This window comes from Adiantum capillus-veneris, chromosome 22 (genome assembly GCF_014529385.1).
Source record: "Adiantum capillus-veneris isolate H3 chromosome 22, ASM1452938v2, whole genome shotgun sequence".
In the NCBI taxonomy this organism is placed as follows: domain Eukaryota; kingdom Viridiplantae; phylum Streptophyta; class Polypodiopsida; order Polypodiales; family Pteridaceae; genus Adiantum; species Adiantum capillus-veneris.
The window spans coordinates 6,267,088-6,280,888 of NC_140952.1; the positions used below are offsets into that span (position 1 = coordinate 6,267,088).

The window sequence follows — 13,801 nt, forward strand, 5'->3', positions numbered from 1 at the left end:
ATTGCAAGACAAACAATCCAGGCATTGTTGTTAGATCATTTAGAGAGAGATTGGATACAATTGAAAAAATCCTATGTAAATCTTTGGTAACAAAGAGATAGAACTTGTGATGACCAATGGCATGGGCAAGAAAACAAGTGCTACAGTTAATCACCCTATTCCTTGATTATGGATTCTAAAGGCTTGTCAACTCCGGATCATTGATCCGATTATTTGGGAAAATTCATTTTTGCAACAAAATGAAAGTCCTTTTTATGTATTTTCCAAGCAAAAAGTTTCAAAATTCGAGCAAATTTTCTTACATTTTACAATAATTTTGGGGAAGGGGTCACCATTCCACAAAAATGCCTGCATATTTCCATTATTACATAAAGGAGATCTATTGCGTATCTCATTGCAACTTAATTTTGTTTGTCGCAAGCTTAGAGACCTCTTACAGCTTGTCTTTGCTGTTGAAAATTTTTATTTTTCTTTTCCCTTTTTTTATGGTCTTTTTATTTTTCTCTATTAGTAATGTTATGACTGAAAAAGTTGCTATTGAGAATAGATTTTAAGTGCTTACTAACTTGCCTCTCTTATTTTCTCCTCATAGATCTTCAAAGAACTATGAGGTATGCTAATTAACCTAGTACATTGTTGGTATAAGAGAACACTCCTCGCCTTATTCATAAATGTGCTTTGTACATACATATATGCACAAATGATGCGCATTTTGTATATCTTAGTGTTTGTTTCATTTCTATATCACAAATTGTCTCTCAAAACATAAACTTTATTTAAGTTTGATAATATAATGTTAACCTTGGTAAGTTTGTTGTCAAGTTATACTTTTTTCCAGGTAAAGCTATACATATGAGCAAGAGAAATTTAGAACAATGGATACCATGGCCGTAAATCTTTCTATAGTCAAAATCTTTTAAAGTTTTGTAGTCAAATTGGTATTAAATATATTGTAACCTTTCCCAGCCCATTGGTCATATATACACATGTCATCGCAATGCACAAATTTCTCCTTGGTGTTGATTTAGGCAATATCAACGTTACAGTATTGATTTTTCAGCTTAGGCAACACTAGTTGAGATACACCAGTTTAGGTGATGCGCCCATTTGATGTTGATTTTGCAGTTTAGGCAACACCATTTACAAACATGTGGTTGGCCACCATTGCTATTAAAGTGATTTTGTCAACCTGCACAAAATTATTTGATTTATAATGATTGACTTGGATTTGGTTTTATACCACTACCACATGTATGATGACATTGTTATGATATCAATGGATCTTAAATGTTAGGTGACGATTGTGACGAATGCTATCTTGATACATTAGGATATGATCCCGAGAGATTCACTGTGTTTTTTCGTACGGTACCACTGAGTGCACAAGAGGGTTTCTTTTGGATTTTGTACATAAGCGTATACAATAGGGGTAGTCCCTCATTATTTCATACTCATATTGTATACATAAGGGAGGGGGCATCGCGGGGGGGGGGGGGGGGGGGGGCTACATACAACTACATGAGCCACCTTAAATACAATGGTTGTTTCCATGGGGACACACACACACACACACACACACACACACACACACACACACACACACACACACACACACACACACACACACACACACAGAGAGAGAGAGAGAGAGAGAGAGAGAGAGAGAGAGAGAGAGAGAGAGAGAGAGAGAGAGAGAGAGAGAGAGAGAATCAAAATCTCAAGGCTCATATTTGAAGGCTTTGTGGAGGCTTTGTAACCCTTCAGAGACGGTGTTTTAAAATAATCCGTTTTAAGTGAAAATCAATTTTGGAAATCTCCCTTCGTGTGTGAAGGGTGCCCTTAACAATATCCTTCAAGTTTATGTATGTACTGCAGGCTGCTCTGCCACTGAACTTTAATGGAAGGTTGAAACTTGAAGCCTCAAACTTAAGTGAGCGTCAAAAGATTCAAGGACATGGGTCCTGTAGCAAACTCAAGACTCAGTCTCTAAGAGTAAGAATCTCGAGACTCGACTCTCCCCTGCGCTCCTCTGAGCTCTCCCCTGCGCTCCAAGTCTCCAACTAAGGGTTCAGAAGTTCAACCTTCGTTTACGATTTGCAAGGCGCAAGGCTCCGTCCAAAAGCAAAATCGAAACATGCAGGTACTCGCAAAACAGAGATTAAAAATCGTCACCGTTGGTTTTAAAAAGTGAGAAATTTGAGTGAAGTCAAAGTAAATCAATGCCTTGTAGCCAGTAAGATATATTGAGTTAAAGTCAGTTGAATGAAAATGGTACTAAACTTGGGTTTTTTTCCCAACAACGAGGACTTCTCTCTCTCTCTCTCTCTCTCTCTCTCTCTCTCTCAAATTGTTGGGCAGGAGAGCCATGAACATTTGCTCGGTGGATATGGCCCGCTAGCTCTCGAAACATCTTGCCACATTTGCTTTCAATTGGGAATACCAAAATGCATGTGGAGAGGGCATTTGGAATGTAAAAGGCCCGCTTTTACATTATCTTAAAGAGATGCGACATGGACTTGTGGAATGTCTAAACGCCAACAAGTACAACTTGTATTTCGTGATGATATGGAGGAAGGTTCTTGTAACGTTTCCGAAATAGGCTCTGATAAAGCCAATCGGGTGACGAGAATGTGTAACTACTGCCTTTCACTAACCTTTTGTGATGTAAGTTTTAACAATTGAACAAAACATCTAAAGTATTGTTCCTCTCTTATTCTCTCTCTCTCTCTCTCTCTCTCTCTCTATATATATATATATATATATACATTTTTAGATAAGAAATTTGATAATTCATTTCCGTTCTGTTGCTTGACTGTGGGAAGCGACCTTATGATGCTTTTGACTCGGCGAGGTTTGGTGGGGGTGAGTGTGCCCAAGGCGGCAAGGTGGAAAAGCAAAGCCGATGGGTAGGGATACATCCTGCACAGTCCGAACACTAAAGAAGCCATGGCGAGAGGACCTCCAAAGAAAGCGCATTGTGGGGCTATATCTCCAAGAAAGAAGAGCAGAGGTCATCGCGGTTGCAAGGTATGCTTTAGCCCTCTCTCTGTGCACTTGCTTGCCGACAATAGGGTATTGAGGAATAACGCCACACCCCCTATTTGACCTAAGAATTTACCCCCTACCAATGATAAGCTATTGTGTGTGTGTGTGTGTGTGTGTGTGTGTGTGTGTGTGTGTGTGTGTGAGAGAGAGAGAGAGAGAGAGAGAGAGAGAGAGAGAGAGAGAGAGAGAGAGAGAGAGAGATTTTGCTGAAAGCGTAAAACTAAATGTGCAAGAGAGTTAGTTTGTTAAGGCAAGAGAGTAAGTTTGATGGATGCACAAATTGAGTTGATTTACTGAGGCATGAATGCACAAAGCTGAGGGTTCTGCTGCATGTCCAAGAGATTTTTATGAATGTGCAAGAATGAGTGTACTGTTGAATGTGAAAAACATCTTGTCTGGGTGAACGCGCAACAGTGAATGCAAAAATGATTGCGTTCAACTAGTCCCTACACACTATTACCAACAATTTGTACTGCAAAAATATGATTTGTTTAAATTTTCATTGCTGTATTGGTGAACATGGCGACTATGAAGCTTCAAGAGGCCTGATTTTCATGATGCAAGAGACTACCATCCCTGGTGAACACGATGAGGATGAACAATATAAGGTGGGAATTCACCTGTTTGCAGGATGTATGGCACCCTTATTCCGGCCCTATTGTGGCGAACACACTAATGAAGCTTCAAGAGGTCCGATTTGCGGGATGTAGGACACCCTCATCCTGGTCCTATCGTGGGCGAACACACAAATGAAGCTTCAAGAGGCATGATTTGCACCATATGAGAGTTCTTGTGTCCCTGCTTGTGAAGGTGCTGAGGATGAACAATATAAGATAGGCCTTTTGTCACCACCATAGCATAGAAGTGTCTTTTGGATTCTAAAATTCTTTTGTCATGGAATAAGCTGGTTGGTTTGATTATTAGTAGGAGCAATAACTCATCCTCAGGTGAGGCCTCTATTTGCACTCACAACTGGGCAACACAGTGAGTTATCTTATTTGAAATTTACCTTCGTTTGAGATAATTGTGGCTCTTCTCAGCATGAATGCATAACCTATTTGGCCTTTGATGGCACCAGAAGTCACAAATAAGAAACATGCTCTTTATGTGAGAGAAAGCACCACCTTGATGAAGGAACATTGTATAGAGATCTAGCTTGGATTTTTACATGATCATGCAAAATTTGGCTTTGTTTTATAAAGTGATTGCGAGTGCTATGTTTGCAAGTTTGAAGACAATCTTGACCTTGTCTTAAAATTGTCTACGATCTAGCAATGACGTGTTGAGATTGCTTTGGCCAAACTGCGAGAAGAGATTATAATCCGATTGGGAATAGTTGAGTCTCAAAAGTTTTATTTGGTTTGCATTGGGAGACTCAAAGCCATCCTCGGGTTGTGAGTGGCTTGAAAACGTTCCTATCAGCGATTTTGTTTTGGTTGCAGTGAGATGTTGCCAATGATGGACCTTGGCTCCTGTTCTCTGATGTACGTTGCTTTGGGGTTTGTCGCTTGAAATACTTTACGATGATGGATAGTAGTTGTGTTCGATAATTTTATACGAATTGTGGCCAATCTGTGGGGTACTATCTGAGTAAATGCTTGGGCAATACTCTTGGGGGGCGCTCCAAAGAAGAGTACATTTATGGGTTTTCTTTAATGGTTGTGGGTTCGGGCAACCGTTTTTGGGGGAAGGGGGGGGGGGGGTATATGCATTCTCTTTGAACAAGAAAAACTCTTTTTTGTTAATGTGAATCCTTTGATTGTAGGTCTCATGGTGGACTTGAAAAACCTTTTTTCTCTGTGCATTCAAGATAGGCGGTTAACCTTGAAGATCTGAATCCTGGTCCTCTCCCCACTTTAGACTTATCCCCTTCTTTGAGCCCTCTTTGGTAGAGGTGCATTTTGGAGAATGTTTGTCTCTCTCTTTGGCTCACGTCCTCTTTTTCTCTCTTTCTTCAAAAGTGAAACTCTCTCTTTCTAGCTTTCCTTTTAATGATTACGACCTCCAGTCTCTCTCACTCCCCCCCTTCTCCCTCCTTGCATGTTCTATCTCCTCACTCTAGCAACCACATCCCATAAGAGTGTATTTTCTTGAGATTTGTAGCAACTCTTATTTATGGAAAGTTATCATTTAGCAAAGTTTACTCATAGATGTTTAACGACTTTAATGTCCATCCTTGCATGCCTTTTCCTTGCTCGCACACCTATAACAACTCTATTTTTTAGGGCAAATTCTTATGTCCCTTGCTCTCTCTCCATGATTGTTCTCTTTAATCTTACCGGTAATATAGATTCTTGAATTTTTTCAGTTTTATCTCGGTTATAGATAGCAAAAACTAGTTTCATTGCATAACTCTAAACAACTCAGCTATAGCTAACAAAAACTAGTTGCATTGCATAGCTCCACAATGCAGCCTACTTTTAATTATGTACATGGCTAGCTTCCAATACAGAATCCGCTTTGTGATTGCCCTAATTCTACTAGTATAGTCATTCTTGTTTCATGTCTCATAATTTTTCTTCATCCTTTTTGGATTGGACTTTGAAGTCATTATGTAGCACTTTGTATGCACTCTGGATTAGTTATGTAAAACTTTTGGCAAGTCTCATGATTTTATCACTTGGTTTTGTCTTTGGATTAGGACCTGGTTTTCTTGCCTTTTGTGTTATTGGGGCATCAAGTCCACTGTTTCACAATTTGTAGTATGACATCGACAACAAAAAAAGATAGGTGGAACCAACTTTTTTTGATTTACTTTCTTTGAGTTTTGTTATTTAGTGAATAACTTTGTTTTGAGGCTTTTATATTTCTTTACATAAATCTTGTTCATGTGGAAACATTGCAGCTTTAAAGATTTAACTAGCTCTTAATCCTAGTGTACGTTGTGCATGTTTAACTAAAGCTTTAAAAATGTTTACTTTTTTCTATTTTAGTTTATTGAGTTTTGAATCTTTTTATGAGTCCAAAGTAGCTCCTAAGTCGAGCAGTAATATAATGTTTTTATCAACAATAATGTTTTCAGATAAGTATATTTATTTATGTTACTCTCTAATGGCTAGCCACTATATCCCTTTGTCTACAATTTAGAAGATACTTGTAACTTGTAATTATATTAGCTTCATGGTGGTACAAAAAATTCATGGTGAGATAATGAAAAACGATAAATCTTCGGGAATCGCACTAAGAAGAACGCCTAATTTTTAATATGGCAAATGAAATGTGAACTCAAATTTTTCCCTTTTTATAAGAAGGGTAAGAAATTTTCAACACTACAATCTACACTTCTGTTCATTTGCAATTGAGCATGTATTTTTGCAAAAGCATGTGCTTCTAAAATTGTCACGTTACTAGTATACTTAAAATAGTGGGTCATTACATTCCGTACGAAATCCGTATGAGGGGGGATGACTCATTGCGAGAATTTCCATATATTTTTCGTATATAGGGGTGCAGGTTAGCATGTAAGATATCGTACATAGAGTGGTTTCTCTAGTTTGGATGCACACAGGTGACATCTCCCTATTATTAATAGTGAATCCCCCGGGGATATGATGCATACTACTTGTTATAATATTAGAAGACAATAGAATATGAAAAATATGTGGGCCATTTAAGACACAAGTAAAGTGTAAGAAACTCTATTCAGATATTATGTTCCAAAACCGTAACTGGTGACCTAGGTTGAAACCCGTACGTAAGGATGAAATGACTAAAACCTGTTGTGACATGCTTAGCACTGTTGTAGGCAAACTCGAGAATAGGTAAGTATTCTTCCCAGTCGTAAGTATACCTTATGTAGTATTTCACGACAACAGTAGGGAGTTAGTTGTTCTATAGAATGATGGTTACCATGGGGACGTCACCTCGGTTACACGAGGAATATAGTGTCCTTGTGTGATAAGTATTGGCTCATTGTATGGGTACTACGTCGGTAAGGTGATGATACTAGTATCATTATGGTGAGTCAACTTCCCTTCCCTATGCAAAAGAAACATATGGGTATCGGTTAGTAATGCGGTCATATAAAGCTTGTATTTAAACTATCTTTTGATTCGAACTGCATTTGATTGGTAACGCGGCTAATGTGTGGTGTTTGTTAGAAGTATGTGTTTATGCATAACATGTGGCATTTAGATCGTTGACTCGACCATATGAACGTTGTATAAATTGTATGTTCTTGTATATAGAGTGTTTGTTTGAGTATTATGTACACAAAATACTTGGTCGGTAATACGTCCGTGAAGAGTACATCGTATACAAATTTTCATAATGTCTATAAATGTTCATGTTAATTGTTTTTGTCAAAGTAGCTTATATCAAATCATAACGCATCTATATTGAATTATTTGTCAACTGCCTTTATTATGCTAACAAACTCTATTGCAAAACTAATATTTGTTCATCATATAATGCTATTTTTTAAACATATTGAACTTTGGATATCAATTCATCACAAAATTAAACATCAATTGTATTAAACTTCTTATATATGGAATTAATAAAAAAAAAAGCTCACTCTACATATGTATAATTCTTACAATTTTCATGAAAAGATAAAAAATAAACATTTTATCTCAAACTGGTAATAATTTGTAAAATTAAATTCTACTAATTAACTTGTAGTAAAAAATATCGACAGTCTTGAAAGATTTACATCCCTTTCAAAAATAAACTACCACAAACTATTCGTTCACAGATTTTCTGTCAAAAATGACTATGGAGAGAGTTGCATATTGGATTTTTTAGCTTTGTACCATATGTTATTAAATTTGTATAGAACTAGTGCTAGTAATCAAAATATGATTAATGTCTTATAGTGTAACCTAGTTTTTTAAAATGTTACATGTATTTATTTTGTATGGTTTGAAAGATTGTGTCAATGTATTTGATTATCCTTATCGTCATGGTTTGTGTCATATTTATCCAAATTTGGACATATCTAGTGTTAACAATCAAAATGTGAACTAATGTCTTATGGTTTATCATAGTCGTCTGAAGTGTTAAGGGTTTTTAATCCGTATGTTTCGAACGATTGAGTCGTAGAGTCAATGTATTCGATTTTCATTATCATCAATTAGCAATCAAAATGTGAATCAATGTGAAATGGCTTGAGATAGTTTTTATAAAAGTTACATGTCTTTAATCTACTATTTTGATAGTCTAACATGCCAAACCTAGATGCAATATGCAGTTATATTTTTTTAATTGACCAATGTAAAAATGACGTCTGAACAAAGGAGAATGATCATGCGGTCCATTCACAAGGAGTGTATATAGGCAATTTCATTGTGCCCAGCTGCCAGAATCTAGCAGATAAATGAGAGCGGCAATTTTATTCAAAATTTCATTAGCACTATTTGGGAAAATACAGGTCCTAGACGGTGAGAAGAAGACCACCACAATTTGAAAGAAGACATTCCTCTCACTTGAAATATGGCCAAAGTAGAGCTATGGGACCCCGGGGGATTCACTATTAGTAATGGGGGGATGTCACCTGCGTGCATCAAAAGTAGAGAAACCCCCCTATGTACGGTATCTTACATGCTAACCTACCCTCCTACATACGGACAAGATACGTACATTCTCGCAATGACCACCCCCCCTCATACGGATTTCGTACGGAATGTTATGACCTGCTATTTTATGTATGTTAGTAACATAACAATTTTAGAAGCACATGCTTTTGCAAAAATACATGTTGACGTGCAAATGAATAGAAGTGTAGATTGTAGTGTGTTTTCATTTGCAATAGATGTTAAGAGAACAAACCATGAAAAGCAAAAAATATAATGAATACTAAATTATAACAAACCAATCGATTCAATGTAATTTATCAAAAGACGATGTCAAAAGACGGACATCATTTCCCTTGTAAACCGATACAAATCTCAGTCTAAAAAAAAATGATACTAGCCACCTACTTAGTAGGCTTCCAACATGGGATTTGAGGCACGCATATGAAATGGATTGTTCTCTAAATAACAAATAATGGTATGATCATAAACAACCATGGAAAACTTCACTTATTAAATAAAAACACATTACAAAAGGTATTAACTTATAATTTTTTCCCTAAATGTCTCTTTCTTATTAAAATCTATCTCTCTCTCTCTCTCTCTCTCTCTCACACACACACACACACACACACACACACACACAGACACACACACACATGTCATGTACCAAACTCAAACGTTTCTATTCATTCTAACTTTTGCAAACAATATGTAATAGAATATTAGAACTATAAAATAAAGGCAAACTTAAAAGTCTCCTCGTTTTTAAGTCAAAATTTGAAGCTTTTGCTAAAAGCATTTCTAGTTCACTTTAAGCCAAGCTTGCAATCAAGCTGGGTTATTATAATTCAAAGGATAAAAGCCAAAACTCTTGAAGAGAAAATTGAATAAATGATCCAAATAACTTTTTTTTAACAAAAGAACTAGAGTCTAGAGACCGATAGCAAGAAAAGAGGACAACAAATGTGACTTTATATGAAAAGAACCACTAACCAATAAATCGCAAGACCAATGATTGGGTAGAAGATCGTGCCAAGCTCTCTTAGGCTCATCATTTTCCTCGTCTTCATCAAAGCGAGGGGACTGTCAAATACAAGTAGCACTAATGTGACCAATACAAACAAGTTACCAAGCCTCTTTCAGGTAATGCCTCCATAGAATGAGTGAGAGAACCACCTTCTTCCATGCAACCGTAGGAAGAATGATCCCGACTTTTTATAAAACCATTCTCATATCTGTACCTTATTTCTTTACTAGAACTCCCGTAGGTCTGATGAATAACACTCCTTTCTTGAACAAAAGCATCAAGAGCAGTAGGCATCCAGGGGACTTTCGCCCTAATCTCAATGTTGTTATAACTTTTCTCACCGCCATGGTCAAAAGCATCATCAACTTCGTTTGGTTTTGTCTGAAGCTTCAACTTGTGCACAAAAATCTATCTTGGACATTCCAAAACTCGAGTAAAGAATGTCTCTCATGTTGTGAAAAACTCCTTGATCATAAGGATTTTCCTTCTTGTCGTAGCGATAGCGGAAGTTTTCATAAGTCTTTCGTCCAATGCATTGTCCAGCCCATGGGCAATGATGGTCAAAGTGATAGACACAAATATTGTAGATAGAGCAATGTGAGCAACGAGGAGGCCTGTATAGCATGCAGGTGTCACAACACTTGATTTTCACAGCCATCCCATTCACAATCGTATCCTTTGTTCACGAAAGCCTTCGCCTTGGTGTTTTCCCGCCACTCCACTTGGATGATGAGTAGCATTCTTCCTTTGGTTCAGGTGGATATTTATTACGTGGAATTATACTAGGGTCCCTATCAGATGTCAGCAAGAGAAAAACTAAGACACCATATGTAAAAGCTAATGTAACCACCAAGATTGATATACCACCAAAGTGTGAAAAATCTTTCCCAAGGTGCCTTCCAACAAAAATACCAAACACCAATACAGGGACTAGGATGAGAACCAAAGTCAATAGCAACAATGCAACATCAGGACCAAAAATCAGCCTTCTGCCCAATAGGAACCTATTGCTACCCTTCCAAGTCCAATAGGCATGCTTAACATCAATTGAAGTTTTGGCAAGGCTGGGCAGCCTTTGAATGTCTGCTGTGATCTTGTTTGCATATCCATTCTCCCAACATCAAGCAGAAACTTGTCCTGCTAACTCTCCAAAGTGGGAATTTTTGCACATTGAGGCCATGTCCCGTGCATCAGGCCCTGTCCAGCAGCTACATGCATTCATCTTAACGAGATTCCCTTCGAACAACGCCCGAAAACTTCATTAAGAATTCAGACATGCAAGCGATAACTAAGTTGAAACTATGTGGGGTATGTGTGAGCACTAATACAATGGGTGCCTAATGAGAGAGAGAGAGAGAGAGAGAGAGAGAGAGAGAGAGAGAGAGAGAGAGAGAGAGAGAGAGAGAGAGAGAGAGAGAGAGAGAGAGAGAGCGACCTTTAGGTAAACCTAAAAAAAATTAGACTTACCCAAATCTTGATACAAGAATCTATCATGACCGGAACAATAGCAACAAATAAGTAGATTGATGCTTTGTCTGCTTCAAAACCGTAGTGCTCTTACATAATTTCCACAAGTGTCTCCTAGCCAAACTCAAAGTGATACCTGGAAATGCCAAAACACCATTAGCTTGGACAAAAAGAATGATGCTCATGAGTACTCAGAATCTCCTAGTCCACTTTTCGTCTAAGAATGCAGAATAAGAAGCTGATACCTAATTCATATACCTTGGATAATAACACAAAAGGGGTATATGTCAAAAATTGTGGAATATGAAAGATGAGGTTTCTATGTTACACAATTCATACATTGGTTAATGTTGCACAGGAAAAGGATATATTTCTACATCCTAGAATCCATAATCTGCTATGAGTAAATGCAGAGGCTACCAAAAGGTCCTTCCTCCTCTTCTTCTTAGTCACAACAATCTAATAGAAACTACAGTCTAGGATAGTGAAACATGGCAACCATTAACATGCAGATAAAAAAAAAATAGTGAGAAAAAGTACCCTAAAAAAATATCCGATAGTAGAATAATTATGAAGGCTTTTCCAGCATATTTAATCACTTATGCGTCAATGTTTGACTGGGGAAATTTGGCCACATATCTATTTTGACAGTTGCAGAGTTGAATGTCTTGATGTTTGAGGAGGTAAATGATGGGTGTCCCAACCCTTAGCAGCACACATTCAACATGGCAGCACCTTTGCTTATAACAGATATTGTGCATAAGTATTCCACAATTGCTAAACATACATTTTCATGCCTACCACAAGGTAGAAAGCGTAAACCAGAATACATTGGTACGATCCTGAAGCAAGCGACCACATTGTCTAGTCTTGCTTAGCGCATGTGTGCTCGAGAATTGTAAGAACGTCAATACAATTGGTAAAACCAAGTCACTCCATATGTGAGCACTGATCGCAATAAGTTAGGTAACTTAATCCTCTTCCACAAGAAGTTATCAAATGTATTAAGTTTGTACATAATGAATACAACAAAAAATAGCTGCACACTTGGTGAGAAGAAATTACCCCTTGGCTATGCCGAGAATTATTTTCATTCGTGCATTCCATGGAATAGGTTCAGCTGCACCCAATGGGCCATGAAGCCACTGCTGCAGGTTTTCGTTGTCCAATACTCATAAACAAGCATTCTGCAAAATGAATACCATTACATTCAACAAGAAAGACTGCCACAACTGAAAAAAGAAATTAATATCTCCCACCTGTGAGGACCTTCGGCACAGTATCCGAGAAGGCTGACAAGGTTTTTATGCCGGACACAACCTATAGTCTCCACTTCTACCCTGAATTCTTTTTCAGCCTGTTCCCTACATCCATCAAAACTGGCATGTTGAGAAATTTGGATGCACAAACAATGAAGAGAATGGAACAATTTTTTCACCTGCTGTGAAGCAGATGCTTGACAGCTACAACAGAAGCATCAGGGAGAAGCCCCCGATAGACGATGCCATACCCACCCTTCCCCACAACATTTGTTTCAATAAAGTGGCTCGTCACCTGCTTTAGCTCATCAAAACTGTACCAGTTACCCCAAGCTAATTTCTCAGTCATCACTGTGCTGCCGCCACCAGGTATTCCTGTAGCCCTTTCTTTAGCTATTGCTGCAAATGGAGAATGTGCATTCTCTTGTGCACGTTGAAAGTGCCTCCACTCCTGGTCCATGCCCACACTGTTTACTGCTACGTTATATCGTGTCTTCGACTTGATGCTGTGGGAATTGGGCGTGACTTGCGTGTCTCCCCCATAGGCAAAAGTGACCACCTCTTTCTCATCATATAAAATGTCAACCGTGGAGATAACATGATCCTCACCACGACAGGGGGCAATCGATGTAAAGGCAGTTCTTTCAAGACATATTGCGCACGTGTTTCATGCACTACTTCCTTGATGTCCTTTGAAACACCTACTGTGCTTGTTGCTTGCCCACTCCATCATTTCTCCCCTGCACAGAAAGCGACCTTGTTTGCAACGTTCACTTTCCCTCACAAATTTTCAGAATAAAACCCTAAAGGCATTCAGATTCACACATATGGAAAGGCAAATTCAAACTAGGGCCCAGGGCAATAGCAAAAAATGTACGACGAGTGAGGGTTTTTGGCTACACACATGGACAAGTTGACTCCGAATAGATCCTCAGTCACTAGAGAACAACTACAATGCCACATACATATACAAGGCAAGTGAGAGATCACTGAGGTACAGAGCGACATGACATGACATGAGAGAGAGAGAGAGAGATCGAAAAGGCTCCCCATACTGATAAAAAACCAAATACAAGTGACCAAGGGTGGTATCACATAGATATGGCATGCCCTTGATGGATAGACCTTAGGTGAGCATACATCTTGAGCATCTCCTACTAGCAAGATAATTGAGCTAGATCTCAGATAAGAAACTTTGTGACTACATGACCACAAAGCCTATGTAAGGTTGTCCGGAGGAGGGAATTCCATCGTAGAGAGGTCGCCCAAGATTGCCCTTGCTACCCAACAAAAATGATACGTAGATATAGAAAATTCCACAAGGCTCATAAAAAATGCTAATTGATTGCCAAGTGCGCTAATCAATAAATTTCCCTACCCAGACTTTGACAAATAAGTAAAACAAATACCTAAAAGCCAAAATAAATAGTGGGATCACTTTGGGTAGTTCAATTGAGATGCCAAAACTCTAACACCCTCTTTGCATC

General features: G+C 38.2%; 1 pseudogene; it reads right to left on the bottom strand.

The window, feature by feature from the left end:
* Positions 1–9,949: 9,949 nt before the first annotated feature.
* LOC147428875 (putative protein S-acyltransferase 7) lies at positions 9,950–12,774 on the bottom strand (annotated as a pseudogene).
* Positions 12,775–13,801: the final 1,027 nt, after the last annotated feature.